Below are 19,394 nucleotides of genomic sequence, written 5' to 3'. Positions count from 1 at the left end.
AAAATTAATATATATACACTACCAGTAAAAAGTTTGGACACACCTACTCATTCAAGGGTTTTTCTTTATTTTTACTATGTTCTACATTGTAGAATAATAGTAAAGACATCAAAACTATGAAATAACACATATGGAATCATGTAGTAACCAAAGGAGTTCCCACATATGCTGAGCACTTGTTGGCTGCTTTTCCTTCACTCTGCGGTCCAACTCATCCCAAACCATCTCAATTGGGTTGAGGTCGGGTGATTGTGGAGGCCAGGTCATCTAATGCAGCACTCCATCACTCTCCTTCTTGGTCAAATAGCCCTTACACAGCCTGGAGGTGTGTTGGGTCATTGTCCTGTTGAAAAACAAATGATAGTCCCACTAAGCACAAACTAGATGGGATGGCGTATCGCTGCAGAATGCTGTGATCGCCATGCTGGTTAAGTGTGCCTTGAATTCTAAATAAATCACAGACAGTGTCACCAGCAAAGCACCCCCACGCTTCACGGTGGGAACCACACATGCGGAGATCATCCGTTCATCTACTCTGTGTTTCACAAAGACACGGCAGTTGGAACCAAAAATCTCCAATTTGGACTCATCAGACCAAAGGACAGATTTCCAACGGTCTAATGTCCATTGCTCGTGTTTCTTGGCCCAAGCAAGTCTCTTCTTCTTATTGGTGTCCTTTAGTAGTGGTTTCTTGTCAGCAATTCGACCATGAAGGCCTGATTCACACAGTCTCCTCTGAACAGTTGATGTTGAGATGTGTCTGTTACTTGAACTCTGTGAAGCATTTATTTGGGCTGCAATTTGTGATGCTGGTAACTCTAATGAACTTATCCTCTGCAGCAGAGGTAACTCTGGGTCTTCCATTCCTGTGGCGGTCCTCATGAGAGCCAGTTTCATCATAGCGCTTGATGTTTTTTGCGACTTCAAATTTCTTGAAATGTTCTGTATTGACTGACCTTCATGTCTTAAAGTAATGATGGACTGTCATTTCTCTTTGCTTATTTGAGCTGTTCTTGCCATAATTTGGACTTGGTCTTTTACGAAATAGGGCTATCTTCTGTATACCCCCACTACCTAGTCACAACACAACTGATTGGAACAAACGCATTAAGAAGGAAATAAATTCCACAAATTAATTTTTAAAAAGGCACACCTGTTAATTAAAATGCATTCCAGGTGACTACCTCATGAAGCTGGTTGAGAGAATGCCAAGAGTGTGCAAAGCTGTCATCAAGGCAAAGGGTGGCTATTTGAAGAATCTCAAATATAAAATATTTTGTTTAACACTTTTTTGGTTACTACATGATTCCATATGTGTTATTTCATCGTTTTGATGTCTTCACTATTATTCTACAATGTAGAAAATAGTAAAAATAAAGAAAAACCCTTGAATGAGTAGGTGTTCTAAAACTTTTGACAGGTAGTGTAAATGCTTCAAAATTCGCAAGAAGTGATGTTAGCTGATGAAGATTATCTCATAGAAAAAAACGTATAAGATCTCCTAAGCCTGTATTTACCACAGACCATATTTTCTGCGTTTATCCAAAAACCCTACAAAAACTCTATTCCTTTTCCCATAAGCTTTGTCCAACTAGGCTTTGTGTAAGATACCTGTGGTGCTGATGTTTAGGCCGAGGTAGGTATCGTTTTTTGTGTGCTCTAGGGCAACGGTGTCTAGATGGAATTTGTATTTGTGGTCCTGGCAACTAGAGCTTTTTTGGAACACCATTAGTTTTGTCTTACTGAGATTTACTGTCAGGGCCCAGGTCTGACAGAATCTGTGCAGAAGATCTAGGTGCTGCTGTAGGCCCTCCTTAGTTGGGGACATAAGCACCAGATCATCAGCAAACAGTATACATTTGACTTCAGATTCTGGTAGATTGTCTGCTTTACATTTTTTAAATTTGATAGGGAAGGTGAAATATACTGTTTAGGCTTTCTACTGCCAAGTTTACACCTTTACTATTACTCTCTCTCTTTCTCTCTCTCTCTCTCACGTTCGTTTAAGGACGGGTCAGACCAAGGCGCAGCGTGAAAGGCATACATGTTTATTTCACCGATAAACACACTAACAAAACAACAAACCGTGAAGTCCTAAGGCTAAACACAATACAAGCCTCTAACACGGAACAAGATCCCACAACTAATGAGTGCCAACAGGCTACTTAAGTATGATCCCCAATCAGAGACAACGAGCGACAGCTGCCTCTGATTGGGAATCACACCCGGCCAAACATAGAAATACACAACATAGAATGCAAACATAGATATCCACACCCTGACTCAACATACAAGAGTCCCATAAGTCAGGGCGTGACAGTACCCCCCCTCCCCAAAGGTGCGGGCTCCGACCGCACAAACCTTACATAACAGGGTAGGGTCCGGGTGGGCATTCCGCCTCGGAGGCGGATCCGGCTCCGGGCGTGACGACCACATTCTCTCAGCCTCCCCGTTGCGCCCCTGGTCTGGTCTGGACCTCGGCGCGCTGCTTCCCCTCTCCTTCCTCCCACGATGTACCAAGCCCTGTCTGAACCCTGGTGTGGGAGACCCCGAACCTGGAGAGGGGCTGACGTCTGGGTCTGGACTGGAGCCGCTGACCGGAGCTGGACTAGGCACCGGTGGAGCGGACTGTTCTGGCTCCGAAGTGGAGCTGCTGACCGGAGCTGGACTGTGCACCGGTGGAGCGGACTGCTCTGGCTCCGGAGTGGAGTTGCTGACCGGAGCTGGACTGGTGCGAGGAGCAGGGACAGGCCGTACTGGACTGGGAACACGCACCACTGGTCTGGTGCGTGGAGCAGGAACAGGCCGGGCCGGACTGGCGACACGCACCACTGGCCGGGTGCGAGGAACAGGAACAGGCCGGGCCGGACTGGGAACACGCACCACTGGCTTGGTGCGAGGAGCAGGAACGGGCCGTACCGGGCTAGCGACACGCACCACAGGCTTGGTGCGGGGAGCAGGCATGGGCCGTACCGGACTGGGAACACGCACCACTGGCTTGGTGCGAGGAACAGGAACGGGCCGGGCCGGGCCGGACTGGCGACACGCACCACTGGCCTGGTGCGAGGAACAGGAACGGGCCGGGCCGGACTGGGAACACGCACCACTAGTCTGGTGCGAGGAGCAGGAACGGGCCGTACCGGACTGGGAACACGCACCACTGGCTTGGTGCGAGGAACAGGAATGGGCCGGGCCGGACTGGGCACATGCACCACTGGCTTGGTGCGAGGAACAGGAACGGGCCGGGCCGGACTGGGCACACGCACCACTAGCTTGGTGCGAGACGCAGGCACGAGGTGTACCGGACTGGGAACTGACGTTAGAGATCTCCGACTGTACCAGTCTTTCACTCTCCGCGCCCAGTCCTCCTCCCATGAGGACTCCTCCCTGAGCCCCCACGAGTGCAGTGGTCGGGGCTCTTCTCCATCGATCCCCGACCACCCTTTTAGCCCCCCCAAAATTTTTTATTGGGGCTGTCTCTCGGGCTTCCTCCTCGGCTGGCGCCTTCTGCGTTGCCGTTGCTCCTCTCTAAACCGGCCCTCCACTGTCTCCTCCCAAGGACGGCGATCCATCCCAGCCTGAATCTCCTCCCATGTCCAGGATCCCTTTCCGTTCAGGATCTCCTCCCATGTCCAGGATGTCTGCTCCTGGGCACGCTGCTTGGTCCATTTTTGGTGGGATCTTCTGTCACGTTCGTTTAAGGACGGGTCAGACCAAGGCGCAGCGTGAAAGGCATAAATGTTTATTTCACCGATAAACACACTAACAAAACAACAAACCGTGAAGTCCTAAGGCTAAACACAATACAAGCCTCTAACACGGAACAAGATCCCACAACTAATGAGTGCCAACAGGCTACTTAAGTATGATCCCCAATCAGAGACAACGAGCGACAGCTGCCTCTGATTGGGAATCACACCCGGCCAAACATAGAAATACACAACATAGAATGCAAACATAGATATCCACACCCTGACTCAACATACAAGAGTCCCATAAGTCAGGGCGTGACAGTACCCCCCCAAAAGGTGCGGGCTCCGACCGCACAAACCTTACATAACAGGGTAGGGTCCGGGTGGGCATTCCGCCTCGGGAGGCGGATCCGGCTCCGGGCGTGACGACCACATTCTCTCAGCCTCCCCGTTGCGCCCCTGGTCTGGTCTGGACCTCGGCGCGCTGCTTCCCCTCTCCTTCCTCCCACGATGTACCAAGCCCTGTCTGAACCCTGGTGTGGGAGACCCCGAACCTGGAGAGGGGCTGACGTCTGGGTCTGGACTGGAGCCGCTGACCGGAGCTGGACTAGGCACCGGTGGAGCGGACTGTTCTGGCTCCGAAGTGGAGCTGCTGACCGGAGCTGGACTGTGCACCGGTGGAGCGGACTGCTCTGGCTCCGGAGTGGAGTTGCTGACCGGAGCTGGACTGGTGCGAGGAGCAGGGACAGGCCGTACTGGACTGGGAACACGCACCACTGGCCTGGTGCGTGGAGCAGGAACAGGCCGGGCCGGACTGGCGACACGCACCACTGGCCGGGTGCGAGGAACAGGAACAGGCCGGGCCGGACTGGGAACACGCACCACTGGCTTGGTGCGAGGAACAGGAACGGGCCGTACCGGGCTAGCGACACGCACCACAGGCTTGGTGCGGGGAGCAGGCATGGGCCGTACCGGACTGGGAACACGCACCACTGGCTTGGTGCGAGGAACAGGAACGGGCCGGGCCGGACTGGCGACACGCACCACTGGCCTGGTGCGAGGAACAGGAACGGGCCGGGCCGGACTGGGAACACGCACCACTAGTCTGGTGCGAGGAGCAGGAACGGGCCGTACCGGACTGGGAACACGCACCACTGGCTTGGTGCGAGGAACAGGAATGGGCCGGGCCGGACTGGGCACACGCACCACTGGCTTGGTGCGAGGAACAGGAACGGGCCGGGCCGGACTGGGCACACGCACCACTAGCTTGGTGCGAGACGCAGGCACGAGGTGTACCGGACTGGGAACTGACGTTAGAGATCTCCGACTGTACCAGTCTTTCACTCTCCGCGCCCAGTCCTCCTCCCATGAGGACTCCTCCCTGAGCCCCCACGAGTGCAGTGGTCGGGGCTCTTCTCCATCGATCCCCGACCACCCTTTTAGCCCCCCCAATTTTTTTTATTGGGGCTGTCTCTCGGGCTTCCCCCTCGGCTGGCGCCTTCTGCGTTGCCGTTGCTCCTCTCTAAACCGGCCCTCCACTGTCTCCTCCCAAGGACGGCGATCCATCCCAGCCTGAATCTCCTCCCATGTCCAGGATCCCTTTCCGTTCAGGATCTCCTCCCATGTCCAGGATGTCTGCTCCTGGGCACGCTGCTTGGTCCATTTTTGGTGGGATCTTCTGTCACGTTCGTTTAAGGACGGGTCAGACCAAGGCGCAGCGTGAAAGGCATACATGTTTATTTCACCGATAAACACACGAACAAAACAACAAACCGTGAAGTCCTAAGGCTAAACACAATACAAGCCTCTAACACGGAACAAGATCCCACAACTAATGAGTGCCAACAGGCTACTTAAGTATGATCCCCAATCAGAGACAACGAGCGACAGCTGCCTCTGATTGGGAATCACACCCGGCCAAACATAGAAATACACAACATAGAATGCAAACATAGAAATACTAACATAAATATCCACACCCTGACTCAACATACAAGAGTCCCATAAGTCAGGGCGTGACACTCTCTCTCTCTCCTAACTCCTTATCGTAGTTTCTCAGAAAGGCTGATGCTCATTCTGCTGCCTCTACATTTACAAAAGGAAGTGAGACATGTCTTGGGGGTATTGTTGTCGGTCTATGAGCCTTGCTTTTTAAAGATTGTGTGCATTAAAGAAAGCACCTGGCTGAGTTTAATGAGGGTTCTGTCTTAAACAGCAGGAAAAAAGGGGCTCCTTTTTGTATCAAAGATTTTGCAAGTGTTCTGTCTAAAGTGTGTGTGCGTGTGGGTGTGTGTGCGCATGGTGTGTGTAATTCAATCAATCAATCAATCAATTTTATTTTATATAGCCCTTCGTACATCAGCTAATATCTCGAAGTGCTGTACAGAAACCCAGCCTAAAACCCCAAACAGCTAGTAATGCAGGTGTAGAAGCACGGTGGCTAGGAAAAACTCCCTAGAAAGGCCAAAACCTAGGAAGAAACCTAGAGAGGAACCAGGCTATGAGGGGTGGCCAGTCCTCTTCTGGCTGTGCCGGGTGGAGATTATAACAGAACCATACCAAGATGTTCAAAAATGTTCATAAGTGACAAGCATGGTCAAATAATAATCAGGAATAAATCTCAGTTGGCTTTTCATAGCCGATCATTAAGAGTTGAAAACAGCAGGACTGGGACAGGTAGGGGGTTCCATAACCGCAGGCAGAACAGTTGAAACTGGAATAGCAGCAAGGCCAGGCGGACTGGGGACAGCAAGGAGTCACCACGGCCGGTAGTCCCGACGTATGGTCCTAGGGCTCAGGTCTCTCAGTTGGCTTTTCATAGCCGATCATTAAGAGTTGAAAACAGCAGGTCTGGGACAGGTAGGGGTTTCGTAACCGCAGGCAGAACAGTTGAAACTGGAATAGCAGCAAGGCCAGGCGGACTGGGGACAGCAAGGTGTCAGCATGCCCGGTAGTCCTGACGTATGGTCCTAGGGCTCAGGTTCTCAGAGAGAGAGAGAGAACGAGAGAATTAGAGAGAGCATACTTAAATTCACACAGGACACTGGATAAGACAGGAGAAGTACTCCAGGTATAACCAACTAACCCCAGCCCCCCGACACATAAACTACTGCAGCATAAATACTGGAGGCTGAGACAGGAGCGGTCCGGAGACACTGTGGCCCCATCCGAAGAAACCCCGGACAGGGCCAAACAGGAAGGATATAACCCCACCCACTCTGCCAAAGCACAGCCCCCGCACCACTAGAGGGATATCCTCAACCACCAACTTACAATCCTGAGACAAGGCCGAGTATAGCCCACAGAGGTCTCCACCACAGCACAAACCAAGGGGGGCGCCAACCCAGACAGGAAGATCACGTCAGTAACTCAACCCACTCAAGTGACGCACCCCTCCTAGGGACGGCATGAAAGAGCACCAGCAAGCCAGTGACTCAGCCCCTGTAACAGGGTTAGAGGCAGAGAACCCCAGTGAGAGAGGGGAACCGGCCCGGCAGAGACAGCAAGGGCTGTTCGTTGCTCCAGAGCCTTTCCGTTCACCTTCACACTCCTGGGCCAGACTACACTCAATCATATGACCTACTGAAGAGATAAGTCTTCAGTAAAGACTTAAAGGTTGAGACCGAGTCTGCGTCTCTCACATGGGTAGGCAGACTGTTCCATAAAAATGGAGATCTATAGGAGAAAGCCCTGCCTCCCGCTGTTTGCTTAGAAATTCTAGGGACAATTAGGAGGCCTGCGTCTTGTGACCGTAGCGTACGTATTGGTATGTACGGCAGGACCAACTCGGAAAGATAGGTAGGAGCAAGCCCATGTAACGCTTTATAGGTTAACAGTAAAACCTTGAAATCAGCCCTTGCCTTAACAGGAAGCCAGTGTAGGGAAGCTAGCACTGGAGTAATATGATCAAATTTCTTGGTTCTAGTCAGGATTCTAGCAGCCGTATTTAGCACTAACTGAAGTTTATTTAGTGCTTTATCCGGGTAGCCGGAAAGTAGAGCATTGCAGTAGTCTAACCTAGAAGTAACAAATGCATGGATTAATTTTTCTGCATCATTTTTGGACAGAAAATTTCTGATTTTTGCAATGTTACGTAGATGGAAAAAAGCTGTCCTTGAAACAGTCTTGATATGTTCGTCAAAAGAGAGATCAGGGTCAAGAGTAACGCCGAGGTCCTTCACAGTTTTATTTGAGACGACTTTACAACCATCAAGATGAATTGTCAGATTTAACAGAAGATCTCTTTGTTTCTTGGGACCTAGAACAAGCATCTCTGTTTTGTCCGAGTTTAAAAGTAGAAAGTTTTCAGCCATCCACTTCCTTATGTCTGAAACACAGGCTTCTAGCGAGGGCAATTTTGGGGCTTCACCATGTTTCATTGAAATGTACAGCTGTGTGTCATCCGCATAGCAGTGAAAGTTAACATTATGTTTTCGAATAACATCCCCAAGAGGTAAAATATATAGTGAAAACAATAGTGGTCCTAAAACGGAACCTTGAGGAACACCGAAATGTACAGTTGATTTGTCGGAGGACAGACCATTCACAGAGACAAACTGATATCTTTCCGACAGGTAAGATCTAAACCAGGCCAGAACTTGTCCGTGTAGACCAATTTGGGTTTCCAGTCTCTCCAAAAGAATGTGGTGATCGATGGTGTCAAAGGCAGCACTAAGGTCTAGTAGCACGAGGACAGATGCAGAGCCTCGGTCTGACGCCATTAAAAGGTCATTTACCACCTTCACAAGTGCAGTCTCAGTGCTATGATGGGGTCTAAAACCAGACTGAAGCATTTCGTATACATTGTTTGTCTTCAGAAAGGCAGTGAGTTGCTGCGCAACAGCTTTTTCTAAAATTTTTGAGAGGAATGGAAGATTCGATATAGGCCGATAGTTTTTTATATTTTCCGGGTCAAGGTTTGGCTTTTTCAAGAGAGGCTTTATCACTGCCACTTTTAGTGAGTTTGGTACACATCCGGTGGATAGAGAGCTGTTTATTATGTTCAACATAGGAGGGCCAAGCACAGGAAGCAGCTCCTTCAGCAGTTTAGTAGGAATAGGATCCAGTATGCAGCTTGAAGGTTTAGAGGCCATGATTATTTTCATCATTGTGTCAAGAGATATAGTACTAAAACACTTAAGTGTCTCTCCCGATCCCAGGCCCTCGCAGAGCTGTGCAGATCCATAATTAATATGAGTGATTTGTGTGAGAAGAAAGATCTCCTATAATTCAGTTGCCCTTCATGCCATTCAGTTACTTTGGAGCTGCTTTAGTAACCAAAGTGGAATGACTCAGTTGTAGGCCTACCCAGTAACTGCAGATAAGGCACATGAAACAAATATTGAATTGTAATAAACAGAATTCACATTCCACCACATTGTAAAACATAATATGAATTTGTTCTGAAATATTGGACAATAGTTGATGTGCTGTAGCTTGCTCAATATAAAACACTTGTTAGTGTTTAGTTAGCTTGAGTAGAATATTGCTTTTAATACATATGGCTATGTTGTATGGGTATGTTGTATAGGTACGTAACGGTTTCTTATGGCTATGATAATAGAACTCTGGTTTGCAGACAGTAAGTTAAAATGTTTTTATTCTATACATAAACTTGACTGCAGTTGTACATTCAGTGCAACAATTTAATGTGCATGTCAGTCACTTGATTGACAAAGCTTACTGCATTAGAACAGCTAGAATGGACAGATTGAGAAGAAAAAGCCAACCAGTGCTCCAAAACACATTGCAAAAACAAAAGGACGTATTCTTTCAAAAGCAGGGATTCTTTTTTGCATTTTGTGTGCGCCATTGAAGAGATCCACTTCAGTAACTATAGCAACTGCTCTACAGTAGCATCCAGGTCAGTACACATAACAGGAGGCTCCTAGTAGAACCATGAAGCCCTATGGACGCTGGGCTCCTATTGGTTGGTGGCAGTGTGATGTATAACCTCATCCCTGTCTCCCCTTCATTCTCCCTGTGTTGCATGTGAACTGCACGTGTGGTTAACAACCTCACTTTTCTACTTTCCAGATCAGCCCTTTCTTCCTCCCCAGCAGGAGAGGCCAGAGTGGCGAAGGAACAGGTGTCCACGAGGTCGAGCAACCCAGTTCCAGCCATTTGGAGAAAACAGATGAAGTGAATTTGAGGAGAAGTTTCTCCGGAGAGGGAAGAACGGAAGGGTCCGGATCCTCAAATCTCTGTGAGAGAGGGATGTGATAAGAGAGGAAAGGGGGATAAGGGAGGAGAGGAAAGGGGGATAAGGGAGGAGAGGAGTGGTTATTAACAAACATCAAGTACAAGCGCTCTGTCATGGATTGATAGCCGTTTCTCTGGGGAGTTAACCTCTGTGATATACAGAGGTCTGCTTTAAATTGTTTGATTTGATAGGGAAGCTGAAAGGTCAAATATACTGTTTAGGCTTTCTACTGCCAAGTGTACACCTTCACTATTACTCTCTCTCTCTCTCTCTCTCTCTCTCGCCCTGTGTCTGCAGAGGTTTATCGTGGTTTCTCAGAAAGGCTGATGCTCATTCTGCTACCTCTACATTTACAAAAGGAAGTGAGTCATGTCTTGGGGGTATTGTTGTCAGTCTATGAGCCTTGCTTTTTAAAGTTTGTGTGCATTAAAGAAAGCACCTGGCTGAGATTAATGGAAGTTCTGTGTTAAACAGCAGGAAAAATGTGGCTCCTTTTTGTATAAAAGATTTTGCAAGTGTTCTGTCTAAAGTGTGTGTGCATGCGTGGGTGGGTCATGGTGTGTGCATGCATGGGCATGCATACATACAGTGGGGGAAAAAAGTATTTAGTCAGCCACCAATTGTGCAAGTTCTCCCACTTAAAAAGATGAGAGAGGCCTGTAATTTACATCATAGGTACACGTCAACTATGACAGACAAATTGAGAGAAAAAAATCCAGAAAATCACATTGTAGGATTTTTAATGAATTTATTTGCAAATTATGGTGGAAAATAAGTATTTGGTCACCTACAAACAAGCAAGATTTCTGGCTCTCACAGACCTGTAACTTCTTCTTTAAGAGGCTCCTCTGTCCTCCACTCATTACCTGTATTAATGGCACCTGTTTGAACTTGTTATCAGTATAAAAGACACCTGTCCACAACCTCAAACAGTCACACTCCAAACTCCACTATGGCCAAGACCAAAGAGCTGTCAAAGGACACCAGAAACAAAATTGTAGACCTGCACCAGGCTGGGAAGACTGAATCTGCAATAGGTAAGCAGCTTGGTTTGAAGAAATCAACTGTGGGAGCAATTATTAGGAAATGGAAGACATACAAGACCACTGATAATCTCCCTCGATCTGGGGCTCCACGCAAGATCTCACCCCGTGTGGTCAAAATGATCACAAGAACGGTGAGCAAAAATCCCAGAACCACACGGGGGGACCTAGTGAATGACCTGCAGAGAGCTGGGACCAAAGTAACAAAGCCTACCATCAGTAACACACTACGCCACCAGGGACTCAAATCCTGCAGTGCCAGACATGTCCCCCTGCTTAAGCCAGTACATGTCCAGGCCCGTCTGAAGTTTGCTAGAGTGCATTTGGATGATCCAGAAGAGGATTGGGAGAATGTCATATGGTCAGATGAAACCAAAATATAACTTTTTGGTAAAAACTCAACTCGTCGTGTTTGGAGGACAAAGAATGCTGAGTTGCATCCAAAGAACACCATACCTACTGTGAAGCATGGGGGTGGAAACATCATGCTTTGGGGCTGTTTTTCTGCAAAGGGACCAGGACGACTGATCCGTGTAAAGGAAAGAATGAATGGGGCCATGTATCGTGAGATTTTGAGTGAAAACCTCCTTCCATCAGCAAGGGCATTGAAGATGAAACGTGGCTGGGTCTTTCAGCATGACAATGATCCCAAACACACCGCCCGGGCAACGAAGGAGTGTCTTCGTAAGAAGCATTTCAAGGTCCTGGAGTGGCCTAGCCAGTCTCCAGATCTCAACCCCATAGAAAATCTTTGGAGGGAGTTGAAAGTCCGTGTTGCCCAGCGACAGCCCCAAAACATCACTGCTCTAGAGGAGATCTGCATGGAGGAATGGGCCAAAATACCAGCAACAGTGTGTGAAAACCTTGTGAAGACTTACAGAAAACGTTTGACCTGTGTCATTGCCAACAAAGGGTATATAACAAAGTATTGAGAAACTTTTGTTATTGACCAAATACTTATTTTCCACCATAATTTGCAAATCAATTCATTAAAAATCCTACAATCCCCCACTGTATACATGATGTGTGAAATTAATGTGAGTGATGTGTGTGAGAGTAAAGATCTCCTATAATTGAGTTGTGACACATTCTATACATAAACTTGACTGCAGTTGTACATTCAGCGCAACAATTTAATGTGCATGTCAGTCACTTGATTGACAAAGCTTACTGCATTAGAACAGCTAGAACAGATAGATTGAGAAGAAAAAGCCAACCAGTGCTCCAAAACACATTGCAAAAACAAAAGGACGTATTTTTTTATTTTTTATTTATTTTGTGTGTGCCATTGAAGAGATCCACTTCAGTAACTTTAGCAACTTCTGTACAGTAGCATCCAGGTCAGTCCACATAACAGGAGGATCCTAGCAGAACCAGGAAGCCCTATGGACGCTGGGTTCCTATTGGTTGGTGGCTGTGTGATGTATAACCTCATCCCTGTCTCCCCTCCATTCTCCCTGTGTTGCATGTGAACTGCACGTGTGGTTAACAACCTCACTTTTTTACTTTCCAGATCGGCCCGTTCTTCCTCCCCAGCAGGAGAGACCAGAGTGGGGAAGGAACAAGTGTCCACCGAGGTCGAGCACCCCAGCTCCAGCCATTTGGAGAAAACAAAATGAAGTGAAGTTGAGAAGTTCCTCCGGAGAGGAGGAGACGGAGGGAAGAACAGAAGGGTCAGGATCCTCGGATGTCTGTGATAAGAGAGGAAAGGGGGATAAGGGAGGAGAGGAAAGGGGGATAAGGGAGGAGAGGAGTGGTTATTAAACAAACATCAAGTAGAAGCGCTCTGTCATTGATTGATAGCCGTTTCTCTGGGGAGTTTACCTCTGTGATATACAGTACCAGTCAAAAGTTCGGACACGCCTACTCATTCAAGGGTTTTTCTTTATTTTTAATACTTTCTACATTGTAGAATAATAGTGAAGACATCAAAACTATGAAATAACACATATGGAATCATGTAGTAACCAAAAAAGTGTTAAACAAATCAAAATAGATTTTAGATTCTGAGGTTTACATACACCTTAGCCTAATACATTTAAATTCAGTTTTTCACAATTCCTGACATTTAATCCTAGTAAAAATTCCCTGTCTTAGGTCAGTTATGATCACCACTTTAATTTAAGAATGTGAAATGTCAGAATAATAGTAGAGAGAATGATTTATTTAAGCTTTTATTTATTTCATCATTTACATTTACACATTCCCAGTGGGTCAGAAGTTTACATACACTCAATTAATATTTGGTAGCATTGCCTTTAAATTGTTTAACTTGGGTCAAACGTTTCGGGTAGCCTTCCACAAGCTTCCCACAATAAGTTGGGTGAATTTTGGCACATTCCTCCTGACAGAGCTGGTGTAACTGAGTCAGGTTTGTAGGCCTCCTTGCTCGCACACACCTTTTCAGTTCTGCCCACACATTTTCTATAGGATTGAGGTCAGGGCTTTGTGATGGCCACTCCAATACCTTGACTTTGTTGTCCTTAAGCCATTTTGCCACAACTTTGGAAGTATGCTTGGGGTTATTGTCCATTTGGAAGACCCATTTGCGACCAAGCTATAACTTCCTGACTGATGTCTTGAGATGTTGCTTCAATATATCCACATAATTTTCCTTCCTCATGATGCCATCTATTTTGTGAAGTGCACCAGTCCCTCCTGCAGCAAAGCACCCCCACAGCATGATGCTGCCACCCCCGTGCTTCACGGTTGGGATGGTGTTGTAGTGTCTTAGAGTCTAGAAATGCTGACCGTTGCAGAAAGTGGGTTAGAGGAAACTTGGCCCTAAGATTTTGCTGATGTGGCAAAATGGTGTAATAGATGAACTTTACTCTACTTTGCTGAAAACATCTGGAAAGCATTACTAATGTTCATGGAAAGATGATATGGGGAGAGATGTGAAAAAGACTAGGGATTGGTTTTTAGAATCACACCATATTACGTCATAAATGATATAAAACCATGTCTTGAACAATAGAATAGCAGAATAGCGAATTACAGATTTTGGCTGTTGCTGTCTCCAGATATCTGCAGTATCTGTCAAATTCCGATGCTGGAACTTTTGTTATAATAAACCTTTATAAACAGAGTACAGTGTCGGCGGATTCCTTATCATTACAGCATGGACCAGCAAAGGTGTGTCTTTTAGACACTACATTTAATGGCGACGAGGTAGTTTTATTTTTATTCTTTTTGGGTCGTGTTACGTCTTTTCTCAACATTCCATTCCTGGGCTACAAAGTGACTCCCGCTCAAGAAGCCGGCAAAAACAAAAAAGGTGAGCTTTTTTCACTAATATTGGGCGCTGGCCGTTTTGTGAGTCCAGAGAGTGTGTGTGTTCAAGATGTACCGTCAAAGAATCTGTGCGTGCGTTTTGCTGGTTCTTTTTTGCTGTGTGATAGGAATTCCGTTCTAAATTTTCTAAATTAGTTTGCGTTGAGAACAAAGCAAAAAAGTGGGGAGTGTCTATAGGGCACACCGATATTTTGGCTTGAATAAACGTACAAGGAGTGTCTAGAAGTGTCTAAGAGTACAAGGAATAAGGCTAGAAAATAAGTAACAGTATACTTTAGGACGCCGTTTAATTTAAGGAAGCCCTTGAAAAAAACAAGGCATCAATATGATGGCCATAAATCTTGATAGTTATTAGATTAACTCTCAAGTCAGTTCTGGGAACTGCTGGTTTAAGGCAATATATTCAATTGTACGTTTACCGCTCTGAATTTATTTGACGAAATATCTGTCTGAAGTAATCCTCTCTTTTGAATGTCTAAAACCTGAAGGTAGCAGAAATTTAGCAAAACGAATATAAAAGACAATAGAAACGGCGATAAGCATGCTTTGTGTAAATGACTCCTGTATGTCTCTGTGTCTGTCTGTGTGTGTGAAACAGAGAAAAAGGGGGGGGGGGCTGCGTCTCTGATTACTTCCAGCTGTGCGTCGACTAAGGCTCTGACAACAGGGGCTTTACTCTTTTGTAAGGAAATATGGTAGTTGAGGTCAAAACCTTATGAGTCTCTATAAAAAGAGAATGTTCATTAACTATTAGAATAGCATGACCCTACAGGGATGATTTTTTAAGAGTGTATAGAGATGTTTTGTAATTGATAACAGCATAACTATCAATCTGCAAACTAGGATAAGTGAAAGATAACATAACTTGGAAGTGGGATTTGTGTTCTGTGTGTTTCGTGTTTGTTTGTGTGTTCTGTAGAGTCTTGTTATTGTCTATGGGAGGAGAGAACGGAGCAACAGCGGGTCTGTCTATAGCTCCTTTCACTCTGAAATCACATTGGTGACTGAACTGCGCACGCGTAGGATTTTATGAGTTTAGCCACTCCCCTGCACTGAACTGATTGGGAGAGTCATTCTCAGTGCAGACAAAAAGAAAACGGGAGGGGGAATTTTGCACACAAGTGAAATGTTCTCTTGAATTAACTGTTGCTTGACTGTAAAACTGTTTGGTTGATAATCGGTTGAGTTGGTGAATGAGAGATATATTGACGGATTATAAATAATAATAATAAAATAAATGAATAAAATAAAATGTTATTGAGCTATTTATAATATTCCTAAGTTAAGCTGTTTGCTTATTTCTTAGCGTGAATGTGAAAAAAAAAATATATATATATATAAATAATGATGAACTAAATTCTTGCTTGTTCTTTTGTCCTTCTGTCATATGAGAGACGAGAAGGAGGAGACAGAGAGAGAGAGAGAGAGGAGGTGCTAACATCAGCTGGCATCGATGACAACCACCCAGCCAAATTAAGGCCAGTACTGTACTTATCCACAAAACCTACTTTCCCTTACAGGATTTAATTGATACATTGTGTCTACATAGAATTTTTCATGTTGTGACCATTTCGCAGGAACTTGGCAACAGACTGATGAATTGATGTAATTGATAATTGCACATTAGAGTTTTTGTCAATGACTTGTTCTGATTAGAGTTGTGTTGGAAATCCAGCATTGACATTATTCTGTAAAATTAAGGTAATTAGGTGCTTATTAAGCAATTGAGTAGTGCTGCTGGTACAGGTCTTTTATTTTTGAATTGCTCTGGAGTTGACTACTTTCCTTTACTCTTCCTCATCGGATGTGGTAAGATTGCCACTAATCAATAATTTGGTAAAATAAAATTCACAGAATAATTGATTGATTGATTTCATTGATTAGTTGATTGATTGGATTAATTGATTGATTGATTTCATTGATTAGTTGATTGATTGGATTAATTGATTGATTGATTTCATTGATTAGTTGATTGATTGATTTGATTAGTTGATTGATTGATTTGATTGATAATTGATTGATTGATTTTATTAGTAATTGATTGATTGTTTGATTGATTTAGTTACTTGATTGATTGATTGAAATAAATTAGTTGATTAGTTGATTGATTGGATTAATTGATTGATTGATTTGATTGATTAGTTGATTGATTTGATTGATTAGTTGATTGATTTGATTGGTAATTGATTGGATTGGTTGATTGGTTAATTCATTGATTGATTTGATTGATTAGTTGATTGATTGGATTAGTTGATTGATTGATTTGATTAGTAATTGATTGATTGATTTGATTGGTAATTGATTGATTGATTGATTAGTGATTAATTGATTGATTTGATTGGTTAATTGATTGATTGGATTAATTGATTAATTATTTTTTAATAAAGAAAAAAAAAAAAAAAAAGAGGGAAACAAGAGGGAAACACATAACATAGTCATTACAATGGGGAAAAAGGACATCAAAACTACAAAAGCAATTACTCCTCTTCATGTAGTACAGAATAGTAATCCTCTAGTTAATGGTATAGCAAAATTATCTGAAAAATGGAATAAACGTTGGCCTGACATTGAACAACCATGGCCAGTGGAAGGCACTCTTAACCCAGACGTCATCAAGATAATGCAAGTGCTTGTATCCACGTATAAGGCAGATCAAAAGAAGGGGAAGAAAGGAAAACTTCGTAAAGAAAAAAGACAAAGAGAGCTGGGTGTTCTTAAGCTTTTTGAAAATGAAGGACAAAAACTGATAAAAGATACAAAAGATAAGAGAGACAGAGGTACAGAGAAAATGGCAAAAGAGGTGAAGGTGACAGAAAAGCTAATGGCAGAAGTCAATACACCTTTCTCATATATGGATTCAGCAAAAACACCCCCACCTTATGAGAAAGAAGCCAAGTTTAAGGACGTTTATCCTCAGCTTCCAGTGATCATTCAGGAGGGTGACTATTGCATCAGAGATGAAGATGAACAAATAATAGAGAGAGGACAAGCAGAAACGACCATAAAGATGAATCCAAACTCCAAAAGCAGGAACAAAACGAGATGTCTGGAAACTAAGGGTAGAGTGAGGTCAAGGAGGATGGAACTTGATGATGACGATGATGATGATGATGATGATCAGAGTGATTCAGAAGAGATCATGGGTGGATATGACCCTGTCATCAGACAGAGGTTGGCCAGAGCGGAAAGAAGGGGGTGATGGAAGTTGGAAGAAGAAGAATACAAGTGATTCGAGTGCTGGTGAAAATGAAGATGGAGACAACGATGAAGATTTGGAGACTAAAGGTGCTTCATATTCAAGAGGATTTTATCCTCCAATGACTAACACAGAAGAAATAGAAAGAGATATAGACCGATGCGTATCATACCTGTATAAGGCCAATAACTTAGAAGAAGTAAAAGAACTGGAAGAACGACTCAAGACGCTGAAGACGAAGGAAAAGAAGCTGCTGAGAAAAGAATCCCAAGAATCTGAGAAGAAATATACATTGAGGCCAAGGAAAGATGGCACTAGTAAGAAAATTATGCCGGTGATCATTCGAGGACAAAACTTAGAATATAAGCCTTTGCAGAATACCGATATGTCAGATATACTTGAGAAGCTGCCTACTCTTCAAGATGGAGCATATCCTTGGATTTCAAAGTTGGAAGAAATTACGGTGGGAACACAGTCTGCCATAGGAGACATTAAGAGACTTTTGGCTAATCTCCTTGGGATTCCAGGCATGGAAGAAATTTTTCAGAGAGCTGGACTTCATAGATATGTGGGAACTGCTGTGAATGATCCTGAATTGTTGGCTGCAAGCAGGAATCGGCTGTGGAGAGCACTGAAAGATACGTTTCCAACAAATGTGCATCCTGACAACATTCTGATTGACCCACTAGGACAACAAGAAAATCCGAGAGCCTACGTGTCAAGAGTTCATCAAGTGTGGAGAAATATTACCGGAAATGATCCAGATGTGAGTCAAATTGAGCAGTCAATCTTGAGAGCTAAACTACAGATGGGACTGCCCTTACCGGTAAGGAGCAAACTGGCAGAAGTGGTTGGACTTGGGAGCATGACAAAAGGTGTCTATACAGATCATATAGCCCATCAAGTGGATCTGTACCGGAAAAAGGAACACAACCAGAAAGAACAGGACCAAGAAACTCTCAGAAAACTCAATCAAATACAACTGGTGGAGAAGAAGGAGAAGAGAAGCATTGGTTATTCGGAATCAGTGTGAACCAAATCAACAATCACTGCTACAGCTTCAACTGAACAAGGTCAAATGCAATTATACCAGCCACAACAAGTGGTATAAATTGTTTCATATCCATAGATAGTTTCTGGAAAGAAAGAATTTCAGAGGAAGATACAGGAGCAAGTGAAGATCACCTGTCCTCCAGGTGAACCCTATAGGAGAAAGGAGCAAGGACTCTAGAGGTGCCTAGAAGATCCGAAAGGAGTTTTCAACTGGTAGCATCAGGACCGGAAAAAGAACCAACAATTGAAGTGAAAATAAACAATGGACTATGGGAAGTGATGATGGATAGCAGAAAGGTTTTTATCTGTGTTCAGCCTGAAGAGGTTACACATCTCACGATGTCAAATCAATTAATTATGAGAAGAACTTGGAGTGAAGATCAGCGATTTCTGAAAATGATGATTTTGGCTCAAGGACAAGGAGAGTCATAAGCTGTACGGAAGATAAATGAATCTATTTGAAGTGTGAAGATGAATTGAGAATCTATGGAAGAAGAGATGTTGAAAAAAGTTCAAGAATGTTTGAGATATCAAAGTAGGACTGATACTGGATTTGTGAAATCAGCTCAATTGAGATGAAAGTTGAGGAGGCAGACCTCCTTGGAAGAATCAGTATCCATTGAAAAATGAAGCAATCCAAGGGATTGAACCAGAAATTGAAGGACTTTCGAAAGCAAGTGTTTTGAAGACAATGAAAGAAAAAAAATCGTTAGAATAGCAATCAATTATTGTTTTGGAGAAACCATGATGATTTAGTAAGCTATGGGTTAGCTTATGTTGTAAAGGGGAGATTAGGATAAAAATCACAAAGGAGTAGAGTTTTTGGGAACCATATTTTCTTGAATAGATTGACTATGTCAATAGGCAGGTGCACAATCTGTCTGAAACATAATGTGTGACTGTTATTATTGGTT

The sequence above is a fragment of the Coregonus clupeaformis genome, unplaced genomic scaffold (assembly GCF_020615455.1).
Source record: "Coregonus clupeaformis isolate EN_2021a unplaced genomic scaffold, ASM2061545v1 scaf0737, whole genome shotgun sequence".
Classification (NCBI taxonomy): Eukaryota; Metazoa; Chordata; class Actinopteri; order Salmoniformes; family Salmonidae; genus Coregonus; species Coregonus clupeaformis.
The sequence above is the reverse complement of the archived record's forward strand: the minus strand, read 5'-3'. Positions refer to the sequence as shown.